Raw genomic sequence first — 12,824 nt, forward strand, 5'->3', positions numbered from 1 at the left:
AATGAGAGTATGAAGTGTTCTCTGTTTCTCCTCTCCCTTAGTGAATCATGGCCTCCAGTTTTGTCTTCTCAGCACTAAAAGATGTTTAAAAACTCTGATTTGATTTTCAGTAATATTTTCAATATATTGAAATGATTTTCAATAATATTTTCAATATATTGAAATGATTTTCAATAATATTTTCAATATATTGAAATGATTTTCAATAATATTTTCAATATATTGAAATGATTTTCAATAATATTTTCAATATATTGAAATGATTTTCAATAATATTTTCAATATATTGAAATGATTTTCAATAATATTTTCAATATATTGAAATGATTTTCAATAATATTTTCAATATATTGAAATGATTTTCAATAATATTTTCAATATATTGAAATGATTTTCAATGATATTATTTATTATTATTATTTGGAAAGCCACTTCTGAGAAGTGGAAAGCCACTTTCAGTCCTTTTGTTTTTCGGTGGGATAAACCCAGTTTCTGGGGTCTAAGAATGGGAGGTGGGTGGGTAGGTGTGGCAGGCATGCTACTCAGGCTGGCCCATGACTATGTTCCATCTCTCCTATCAGAGGGCTTGAGTCCAGGAAAGATATGGGACCCTAGTCAGCCCAAAGAGTGTCAGCACTGGACTTCTACAAAAGTTAGTGGGAAAGTGATATTGTTTCCACTGAGGTTTCTCAGCTGGTAGATTTAAGGCCAGAGCTGCTAATGGCCGTTTTTGCCTTTGTATGTGCAGGACCTGTGAGAGACAGCCGGGGAAGCAGAACCCTTTGATGGAGACAACAGAGTCAGGACAATATTGTTTAAAACTCCTAAATCCAAACATGCCTGAAGCTATAAGTTACTTCTGAAATTTAAACATTTATAAATAAATTATTTTTTTTCTCCCTAAGCCACTTATAGCTAAAATAGGCCTGACTATGTGGAGAGTACCAGTAGGTATGAGGGAGGGGAGACAGATGAAGTGACATCTCAAGAGAACTCGCTGATTTGATTGGCTGGATATGGAGCATGTGGGAGAAAGAGGAGACAAAGATAAATGTGAAGTTATTTAAATGGTTTGTGATGCTTTTAACCCAAGGAAAGATATGATTGATGTAGAAACAACTTTTCCTTTTACATATCCAATCCACATATTAAAACATATTTAAATCATAAACTGTAAGGATGGTAAACTAGAAATTTATGGCTGCTTCTCAGTAGCAAAGTTTTTTCTTTAATTATTGTTGGCTTAAAATTTTTGATAAGTTATATCTCTAAGGGTATACAAAGTAACTTGTTGAATTTGCAAAGTGCTTTGTAGATTTCAAATTACTTTGGAGTCTGTCATTTGACCCTCACAAGAACCATATAGTAGGTGGGAGAGTTAACATCGTCCCTTATTTACCAATGAGTGTACTGAGGTACAGAGAGGTTAACATAATTAACTAAGGAAACCGAGCAAATATCTTGGAGGGATGGTATGAGAACCCAAATTTGCCAGTCCAGTGCTTTACCATATATCATTCAGTTCTCCGATTCCTAGTAATTATAGTTACTTATAATCAATGATAAAATTATAGCCAGTGACCAAGTTACTCAGTAACATTCCAAAAATGGCATCACATTTTCTTTTAAGCATTATAAAATATATTTAATGAAGTCAGAGCTATTCTAAAAGAATAATAATAACTAGAACGATCTTGGATGACTGGCTTAGCCAGAGTCCCCATGTAGATCTGAGTGCTCATTGTGGGTCATGGCCACTTTCTTGTATCTCAGATATCCTCTGCAATTCTGGAAGGGGGAGAAGGTAAAAATAGGAGAGGATTCTGGCTCAAAGGGGGAGGGTTCTGTAAACTGGAAGTATCACTTTAGATGGTGAAACATTTTCTTGCTAGTTATGTAATTCTGATATGCTTTTAACTTCCAGTTCCTAGGAAACAAGTTGTTTCAACTCTCATTGGAGGAAGTATAAGGTGATCTCAGGGAAGGGGAGAAGGGCTGGTTGCCTGCCAAATCTATGATCAAGTCGGCTCCACAGTCAGTTGAGTAAACAGGAGTTTTTATATATATGAGAAGTTTTGGCCAGGAAAAAGGTGTAAATAGACTAAGTAAAGTGACAAGGAACAACGTAATGGGTCATTAGTCAAAACTCATCATGTGGTCTACATAAGATAAACATCAACATAAATGCAACTCATCTTCCCAAATAGCTACACACTTAATTTTCAATGCTCACAAAATGGGGCTTGATTTCAGTTAATACTAAATAGTTTTATGCCATTTCGAAATTTTCGTTTCTTTGTGGGAATGTAGGAAATGTTGAGACTAATGCAAAGACTTTCTGAACACAAGAAAAGGCTTTACTTTGTATAATTATCTGGTTTGATGTTCCGTTGCTATGTGAAATAATGTTTACATCATGTAGTTTCAGAACCAAAACTGTGTATTGAATTTCATCCAAATCATTTAGTTAAGTCTAAGTTTACAAAGGAAACTAATGATCTGGCTTTATTTCAATGTATTGATTCTGGATTCATGAGCGTGTGTCAAAACGTAATTACATACTCTCTAATTTCTGTACAAGCTCCCTACCCTAAGCTTACCCCTGCTAAGAAATCCTTGGTGTATTGATTCTTCATTTCATCTTAAACTAGTACTTAGGTAAAAATATGATTAGGGTTCTTTTTCTTCACTTGAGAAAAGAGGAGACAATAATTCATGTGATAAATCAATATTATTCCAAATAAAAACAAAAAGCAAATTCTAGAAAGGGCAAACCAATGTTGGATTTGGACAAGACTTTGTGGAACTTAGGATGATTGAGATCTGTCTAGCATCTCAGGTGCCCTCTTCAATTTTGGCAGAGGCAGAGTTGGAAATGGGGAGAGGACTCTGGCTCAAGGTGGAGAGGGGCTTCCACAAATTGGCAAATGTCACTCTACATGTTTTGAAAACAGAAAACGACTTTGCTTTATAAAATTCTGTGGTTTGATGTTCTGTTGCTTTGTGAAATGCTTTTTAGAATATATATTAGATACCTATATATAATTATATATTATATGATAGGAAGGGGGCAGAAAAAGAATTGCTTTCTTGTCACTAACTCTGTAACAAAATATTTCCTTTCTTACTTCACCTGAAATTGGGTGCTTAAGGGAGAGGATGGGAAGATGAGGCAGCTTGGAAAGGTCAGGCTGGGGGACAAGAAGAGTAGGAAGAAGACAGATGGTGTTTTTCAGAATAGATGGCCTCTGATCAGAAGTAGAGGCATCATATTGACATTGCCAAAAAGATGGGCTCTCAAGCTCTCTCCTACTGTAGTTTTAAAAATAAAATATTCTTATCTTATACAAATTAGAACATGTCCTAAAAATATGTTGGGTGATCAGGTGCTGTACTCATAATGCTCACTAGTTAGCCACCTATCTGACACTTTATACCTTACTTGAAGGCCCCAATTAAATGCTAATAGAAGTTGCCTTTGATTTTGCTGCAATTTTGTGTATTTCTTATTTTAATGGAATACTTCATAAGTATGTTTTACTTCAAGTAGGAGGTAGGATGGTTGTCTCCAGAGGGTAGGGTGTGGGGGAGGGAGGGAATGGGGAGCTGTTGATCAAAGGGTACAAAGTTTCACATAAAGAGGAAGAATAGATTTTTGAGATCTATTGCACAGCAGGGTGACTATAGCCAATAATAATGTATTTATGTCTCAAAATAACTAAGAACAAATTTGAAATATCTCATCATAAAAAATAATGGGTAATCAAGGGGATGAATATGTTAATTAGTTTGGTTTAATCATTCCACATTGTATTCATGTAGCAAAACATCACATTGTATCCCATAAATGTATATAATTGCAATTTGTCCATCAAAAATAATATTAATAATTTAAAATTTTTATTTCTTTGTCTTGACTTTATCCTTCTAAGTAGGAATTGTACGTATGTCATAGCTAATATTATTTTTTCTTATTCTTAAAAATATGTCTGCAATTTCTCTGTTAAGTATGATGTTTGTTATAAAGTTTTGGTAATTAGCCTTTAACAATTTCTTTTTTCATAATTAGGCTTTTCATTTTTGTCCACTTTTTCTTGGGCCAATTCTGGTAATTTATATTGACAATTTATTATTATATGTATAATCATGTAACATGTGTTATATATGACAACTTAGAACTTCATATAAAACCAGTTATGTAACTTGTTTCAAATTCATTGTGTACTTTTGTGGATATACATATATACTGCTATATATCCTGGTTGCCTGTTTCTTTTAGGACACCTCTGCTAGTGGTGTACAGAACTTTCACTCTTTTGTGTTAGAGAATTATGCGCTTATTAATACATTTTGTATTTTTTTGTTTTTATTTTATTCTTATTTCGATAGCTTTTGGGGTACAAGTGGTTTTTGGTTACATGGATTAAATACATAGTGGTGAATTCTGAAATTTTAGTGCACTCCTCACCTGAGTTGTGTACATTGTACCCAATATGTAGTTTTTTGTCCCTCACCCCTCTTCCACCCTCTCCCTCTTCCACCCTCCCCATTCTGAGTCTCCAAAGTCCATTATATCACTCTATTTGCCTTTGTGTACTTATAGCTTTGCTTCCACTTATAAGTGAGAACATACAGTGTTTGGTTTTTCATTCCTGAGTTACTTCACCTAGAATAATGGCCTCCACCTCCATCCAAGTTGCTGCAGAAGACATTATTTCATTCCTTTTACGGCTGAGTAGTATTCCATGGTGTGTATATACCACATTTTCTTTATCCACTCATTGGTTGATGGACACTTAGATTGGTTCTATATCTTTGCAATTGTGAATTGGGTTGTGATAGACATATTTGTTCATGTGTCTTTTTCATATCATGATTTCTTTTCCTTTGGGTAGATACCCAGTAGTGGGATTTCTGGATCAAATGGTTAGATCTACTTTTAGTTTTTTAAGGAATTTCCATACTGTTTTCCATAGATGTTGCGCTAATTTACATTCCCACCAGCAGTGTATAAACATTCTGCTTTCACCAGATCCAGGTCAACATCTATTGTTTTCTGACTTTTTAATTATGGCCATTCTTGCAAGGACTAAGGTGGTATCTTTTCCTTTGGGTAGATGCCCCGTAGTACAATTGCCAGATTGAAGGATAGATCTACTTTTAGTTTTTTAAGAAATCTCCATACTGTTTTCCATAGAGGTTGTAATTCTTCTTTTCTGATTTGGATGCCCTTTATTTATTTCTCTGGCCTGATGGCTCTGGCCAGGACTTCCAGTCCTATGTTGAATAGAAGGGGTGAAAGTGGGCATCCTAGGCTTGTTTCAGTTCTCAGGGGAAACGCTTTCAACTTTTCCCCATTTAGTATGATGTTGCCTGTGGGTTTGTCATATATGGCTTTTATTAACTTGAGGTAATTACCTTCTACACCTAGTTTGTTGAGGTTTTTATCATAAAGCAATGCTAAATTTTATCGAATGCTTTTTCTACATCTATTGAGATGATCACATGGTTTTGTTTTTAATTCTGGTTATGTAGTGTATCACACTTATTGATTTGCATACGTTAGACCATCCCTGCCTCCCTGGGGTGAAACCCGCTTGATCATGGTGTATTATCTTTTTGATGTGCTGCTGTATTTGGTTAGCAAATACTTTGTTGAGGATTTTTGCATCTATGTTCATTGGGGATATTGGTCTGTAGTTTTCTTTTTTTGTTATGTCCTTTCCTGGTTTGGGGATTAGGGTGATACTGGCTTCATTCTCTTATTTCTATGTGACTGGTATGCAGAGATGAGGGTTTCACCATTTGTACGAATTTGCAGTTTTAATGTGAAATATGTTTTTTAGCTATTTGATATTTTTCTTTCTTAATAAATTGTATGAGTACACACACACCTATTTTGATGCTGTGTGCATTTAAAACCTCATGTACTTTGTCACTTTAGCTTTATATTTCAGACTCACTTACTATATTGTCTTGACTTACTTCTGCCCACCACATTGCTTACTGTGTAGGCTCGAGAGGTGAATGCCAGGGATGAGGTAAAATTTTGGTCATATATGTGACTGATTTTTTACGAAGATGAAATTAAAATTATTTCTTTAGGGCCATGTAATATCACCCAAATCATGTTGGTCAAAGAGTACAAACTTTCACTTACAAGATGAGTAAGTTCTTGGAATCTAATATGCAGCGTGATGACAATAGTTAATAATACTGTACAGATGTTCCTTGACTTGCAATGGAGTTACATCCCAACAGACTCAACGTAAGCTGAAAATATTGTAACTCAGGGGTGTCCCATCTTTTGGCTTCCCTGAGCCATGCTGGAAGGATTGTCTTGGGTCACACATAAAATACACTAGCACTAACGAAAGCTGATGAGCTAAAAAAAAAAATCACAAAAAAATCTAATAATGTTTTAAGAAGATTCACAAATTTGTGTTGGGCCTCATTCAAAGTCATACTGGGCCGCATGTTGCCCGTGGGCCATGGTTTTCACAAGCTTGTTGTAACTTAAAAATGTATTTAATACACCTAGGCTACAGAATATCATAGCTTAGCCTAGCCTACTTTAAATACGCCCAGAACACTTATATTAGTGTACTTTGGCAAAATCACCTAACACAAAGTCTATTTGATAATAAAGTGCTGAATATCTCATGTAATTTTTGAATACTATACCGAAAGTGAAAAATGGAATGGTTATATGAGTACTTAAAATGCAGTTTCTACTGACTGACTTTTACACCATCTTAAAATTGAAAAATTTTAAGTAGAGAACTGTCTGTATTGCATCCTTGAAATCTGCTAAAAGAGCAGGTCTTAAAAGTTCTCACTACACGCCCAGGTAACTATGTGAAGTGATGGAGGTGTTGACTAACTTGATATCACTGCCCAATATTTACACATATCAAAGCTTTGTAACTCAATTGCAGATTCAGTCACTCGATGCTTGCCGAGTCCAGTTTGCAAGAGTGAGGTGTGTTACAAAGAAAGTGACTTTTTAATTGAAAGCTTAGCTTATGGAAAGAAGTCCAGGCTCTTGCCTTTAAAGGCACTGCTTCAATTTTGGGGCAGAAAGCCAGAGCTTTTAAAGGGAAACTTGGCGTGAATGACAGGCAGGGAAGGAGCAGTTGGGGGTCTAGGTGACTTGCTTTGTTGCCTTATCTACGCAGTGGTTGAGCTAGTGCTAGATTGTAAGGTGGCTGTGGTCTGGAGATACTCTCCAGATGGGAGAGAGTTTCCTGTGGGCAAACTTTAGGTTGTAAATTGACTCTTGTCTCTAGAGGCAATCTTCTGGTGGGAGAGATTTCGGCTCTGGGGCTTCTAGGTATGCACACACTTAGATGAACTTGTCCTGTAGGGAGTGTCTGTTGAAGGGAAGGTAGAGGTTCTAATTGCATTTCTAAAGAGTTAAGTAGGAAGTGGGGAACAGGGGCAGAGGAGGAAAGAGAAAAAAAGAAAAATAATAATTTAAAAAATAACTCATTCTCTTTCTCTTAGGGAAATGGCAGTACTGGATTACAGCATCCCATTGTACACAAAACTTGTCTAACCCACTGCCCATGAGCTGCATGAAGCCCAGGAAGGCTTTGAATGTGGCTGAACACATTCAAAGAAAGTTTGTAAACTTTCTTTAAACATTATGAGATTATTTTGCAGTTTTTGTTTTAAGCTCATCAGCTGTCATTAGTGTTAGTGTATTTTATGTGTGGTCCAAAACAATTCTTCCTATGTTGCCCAGGGAAGCCAGAAGATTGGACACCCTTGTTGTACACCTTAAATACAGTTTTGTGTTTCAATTTTCCCTCAGTTAAGCTGTGAAAAAATGGCCATACCCAAAAATGACACATAAAATAGCTGTGTCAAATTTCTATTTTAATCTTGAATATCTTTCTTTTACAATAAATAAACTTCTCTCACATGATTTTTTAATGTTTCAGAGTGTTTCATTTTATGGATATTTCAGAACTCAATAAGTTCCTATTTATTTATTTATTTATTTATTTATTTGGATACTGTGGTAGCATCTAATTTTTGCTAAATCTTGGTGCACATTCTTAAATTTCAAAGCTGGACTTACTGAGTCTAGTGGGTCTTAAGACATATTGTTATCTGCCTCTCAGGAAGGTTTTGACTCACTTCAAATGAAGTCAAAGATCTTCTCCATGTATTTAACATTCAAATATTTTGTATGTGTGATTGTTCTCTTTGCTTATTTTTTGAGTTTTCACTGAGTTAGAACAATTCCTTGGTTTACTATAAAAAGAGAAAAATTTCATTATGAGCCAAATGGATTTTGAGAAATATATTCTGAGTTTTCTCTTTAACAGAGGTTTTTGTTTTGTTTTTGCCTAGAGCATAGGGTTAACTGGACTAATTTACACTTTTCCATTAGCTTTATCTTATTCAGGATAATATGAGCCAGTTTTCTTAACCCTAATAGGGCATATTTCTGTTTTTTCTTAACTCGTTCTTTTTCTAGTGTATTGCTAAGTTTTCTCATTTAGTTCTTGCCTTAAAAATGACGTTGTCTAACATTATAATTGTAAAATACTGGAAAAAGTTTTTGTCATTCTTGCTGCAGGCAGTCAACAACTCAAGGTGACCCCTGGGTTAGCTGGAAATACATCTTGATTGGTACAGACTCCGGTTTCTAAGTGAATAAGCAGAGAACACACTGAGTGCCTGACGATGTGACGTGCTATCATGTCACATGAAACTATCAGAACTTGCCAGGGTTCCAGATCCCGCACTAGAAATTCCTCCCAGATGAGGGCTTTTTTTTTTTTTCCTCCTATGAGAAATAAACCAGAAGAAAGGAGAAGATGGACCTTTGTAATTTAATTTCATGATTTTAAGGACCAAATCTCAGCTTTATTTCTCTAGAATAGGAAATACAGATATCGTTGTCATCTTATGTTTTTTCTCACTTGATCTGATCTATGATCTGTTGAAACTTGACCATCTGTTCTTGCAAGTGAGGTTTTGTTGCTACATTTCTGAACTTCAAAATTAGAAAAATAATATCCTGAAGTTTCTAATACTTACAGTTGAGCAGACTTTATATTCTGTTTACACTTACCATTTTACATAAATCTTTATGCCTTTTATTTAGAAGACAAGATAAAAATTAAAAGAGAAAAAATATCCCACATATACATAATACCTCTCTATGGACTATTCTTTTGTGGGATAAGGTAGGTGGGAGAACGGGAGAGTAGCAGACCCATTAGAATAGAAAACGTGTCAGTAACTATTATTTTTAAATTGGGGCCACTTGGACACCAAGATATTATTGCCTTTTTAAGAGATGTGTGTTCTAGAGAACTGATTTCCTTAAATAACTCATTTCTGTTTCCAAGTCTCTACTCACAAATGTACTAATGTCCTAAAGGGCATGAAGGAGATATATATATATATACATGTAGAACAGTGATACAGTAAATACAAACAGTAATATAGTAAATCACTGTTCTTCAAAATATATATAAACAGAGATATAGTAAATCACTGTTCTTTTATAAACTGGGTCCCTATTCTATTTTTTATCCCTATAATAATATATTTTATAATTTCTGTTTAGAATATTGGCAGATAATAGAACTTGATTGCCTGATTTTCAATTTAAACACCTATCAATCAAATACGTAAGTACTTGTACAGTGTGGAGAAAAGTTAACACTTTATATTATCTACGTATCTCTGAAAGACAAGAAAGTTTCTGTACATTTACAGACTACAAATACAGAAGTTAAAACAAATGCCTTCTAGCTGGCATAATCTTAGGAAAAAAGCAGACTAAAGTATTATAAATTGGTAGCAGAAGATGTGTAAAGTAAAGACATGATCACCTAGATAATATAAATCAATTTTCTATTCTTGTCCTGAAGCCTAGACCCCACACGGCAGCCTGATGTAATTCCATTACCATGCTTAATTACTTGGCACTTGTATAGCCTTTTTATTTTTGTGTTACTGTTATTCCTGGTAAATCATTCAGAAGAAATAAATTAGCTTGCCACTCAAAATTAACTAGTATGGTGCATTGCTGCCCCACCCCCCAAAAGATGAGTTGACCACTACTGGGCATTAATCTAGCCATTTTTTTGATAACAGAATATCTCTTTGCACATAGTTATGAGTTATAAACATTCCAAATGTAATTATCTCAGTCCTTTACAACGTGAAAGTCTAATTAAAGAAAGTTTAAGACACTATAAATCTTAAGGAATTAGGTTTATAATGTGGAACCCAGTCAGAGTTTGGGATTACATTGGAAAGTGAGTATATTGAAAAGGATTGCAGAAACATTTCTCTCAGCCAGAATTTAATTGCTCAGAAAACTGAATTTCAGTAAAATAGATGAAAAGTGGTAGGCAGAGAGACTCAGACCTATGACTGCTGAAGAAAGAGCTAATTCCATATCCCTTTTTCTAGATGCCCTGGAATACACTTGTGTCAGTGACAAATGCTGCTTTGCTGTGCTACACCCAGTACAAGGTAGTGATAAGACATGACTGGGAAGCAGTTACCAGAGACAAGCAAGGATAGGGCTTTGACTGCATCCTCTGCTGGTGGCTTCTGTAGTTATGCATAAAATTTACTCTGACCTGTTTACTTTTATAGTCTGTGTTTACTTTGTTTCTTTTAATATTATGCATGTTTAGGCTATGCTTTTTCTTTAAATATGTGAGCAAATCTATTGGTGTAATGTACTCATTACCCTAAAACCTATATTATAATGGACCTGAAGACATTAAGGCAGAAGATCAGAAGAAAAAGAAAATGCATACATTTTTATCTTTAAAACAATTCACTTTTAAGATTATTTTCCTGAAAGGTATACCTTTGATGGAGCTGAATCTATTTCCTTCAGGCAGATACAATAGGATACAATAGGATAGGACTTCTTGGGTAAAAAAGGTGTAGTAATCTGTGAGACTCACCGGAAGGAGAAAGGCAATTATTCATTAATTTGGCTGAGGCCAGGGTAGTAAGCAGATTCATTATAAATTCTGGCAGCAGAGGAATACTTGAGAACTGCTTATAAAGTTAGATCATCTATTTTTCCAAGCAATATTCTTCATGTCATTCCACCTTGCAAAAACTTTGTGGAAAAGAATAAGCATATGAAGAGCAATGAATAGACTTTGCATTAGATTGGTAATCTTGCTACTAGTACCTTAATTTACTTGTATTACTGATATTTTAAGATAGGATTTTTATAGATGTTTATATATTTTTAAAAAGCCTATTTTTTTCTTTACCTTTTTTCTCAATTTTTTTTAACCTCGAAAACTTTTTCCTCCCTGAGAGAAATACATGGGCTATCTTCAGCATGGAACACAAACTCTGCCTTCTTTTCTCAAGTCCGGTGATTCAAGTTTGACACACCACACCCCGGTGGATGTGCCTTGTCATGACGCATCTTCTCAGCAGCACTAGAAGATACATCCAAAGTCCTGTGAGCAAGGTAAGCCTTGTAGCAACCCTTTGATGTCTTTGAAAAATGCAAAAATGCTCACCGATCAGGAGCAAAGGGGCCAAAGGAGAGGTATTTCCCCCTCACATGTAGTTTTTATTTTTTTAGCGTATTTTTTGTTGTTCTCTAAATCAAACTCAGACTTACTCTGTTTACACTGAAATACACTGCACAGTGCCATAGGTGTAATCAGACCCAGATCTCAACAATGTGTATGATTCCATACCCAGTATAAACAAGGGTTTAGTATCAACTCCATCTCTGAGTGAAAATGAATAGCTCTGAAAAGTCAATTCTTCCTATTTTCTTTTACATTTGGCCTTCTAATAGCTGTTTTATGTCATTTCCTTTGAGAGCTCTGATACCAAGTTGGAATAGTCCATTATATCCTAGCTCTCAGTCTTTACTGAAAGTTACATGAAAGAAGAGGCCTTTGCCTGCAATTCAGAATTCTAAATTACCAGCCTTTCTTAATTTCAGGTTGCCCCTCCTGGACATGTTGTAAACTCATGCATGGGCTTTTGAGTTAGAAAAATTTGTGTTTGGAACTTTTCTCAGCTCTTGGCTTTTGACCTGGCCAGGTTACTTTTAAAGCCACATCTTCTTTTATTTTATTTTAATTATTTGTCATCTTAAGAATGGGGATAATGGAAGTACCAGCCTCACCGAGTTATGTTATTTGAATGATATAGCCTAAGTGGTGAACCTAGCTTAGGGTCTGTTACCTGGGATGATGCTCAGTGGAAAGCCAAGATTTTTTGTGATGTTTTTGTTTATATGCTGATAGCAAATAAAGGAGTGTCTCAAGTCCCATCACAGTTTTCAAAGCTCATCTTCCTTTTGTCTGAGCAAACACTGAGAAAAGTCTGACAGTCAATGAACTTTAGTACTGAGATGTGCTTAGGAGGTATGGTCGTTGTTAGGTTTGATAATTATCAAAGAGAGTGATTCACTTCTTAGAACCCTAACCTGCAGCTCTAATGTCCTAAAAGACTAACCATTACCAATAGACACTGCCCTCTAGTGCGCTTGTTAATTATATGTTAACTATAATTAACACTTTTAATCTGATAATTCCTACCTAAGAAAGTATATTACCTGGTGTAGAGCCTGGCAGAGAGGAAGTGTGCGTTGATTATATGCTCATGGTTTATTGAGTAAATCCAGATCTTTCCTTGGTACTGGGTTAGAACTCTGGGAGCATACCTTTACGGACTTAGCAATCTGGAAACAGCTGGATATCCTTTGGGGTGATCTGGAACAGTTTGTCATTCTTCATTTCTACTAACATTTATTAGGCTTATGTGTAAGCTCTAGAGTTGGTACTCGTAACTTC

At 35.3% G+C, this 12,824-nt stretch overlaps 1 long non-coding RNA gene across 1 annotated transcript in view; it reads left to right on the top strand.

The window, feature by feature from the left end:
- Nucleotides 1–3,595: 3,595 nt before the first annotated feature.
- The window catches only part of LOC129143851 (uncharacterized), a 53,945-nt gene continuing 44,716 nt past the window's right edge, over nt 3,596–12,824 (top strand). The window contains exon 1 of the long non-coding RNA XR_008547792.2: nt 3,596–11,479. This is a non-coding gene — a long non-coding RNA (uncharacterized LOC129143851). The remainder of the gene's footprint in view (nt 11,480–12,824) is intronic.

The sequence above is a fragment of the Pan troglodytes genome, chromosome 3 (assembly GCF_028858775.2).
Source record: "Pan troglodytes isolate AG18354 chromosome 3, NHGRI_mPanTro3-v2.0_pri, whole genome shotgun sequence".
NCBI classification, from domain to species: Eukaryota; Metazoa; Chordata; class Mammalia; order Primates; family Hominidae; genus Pan; species Pan troglodytes.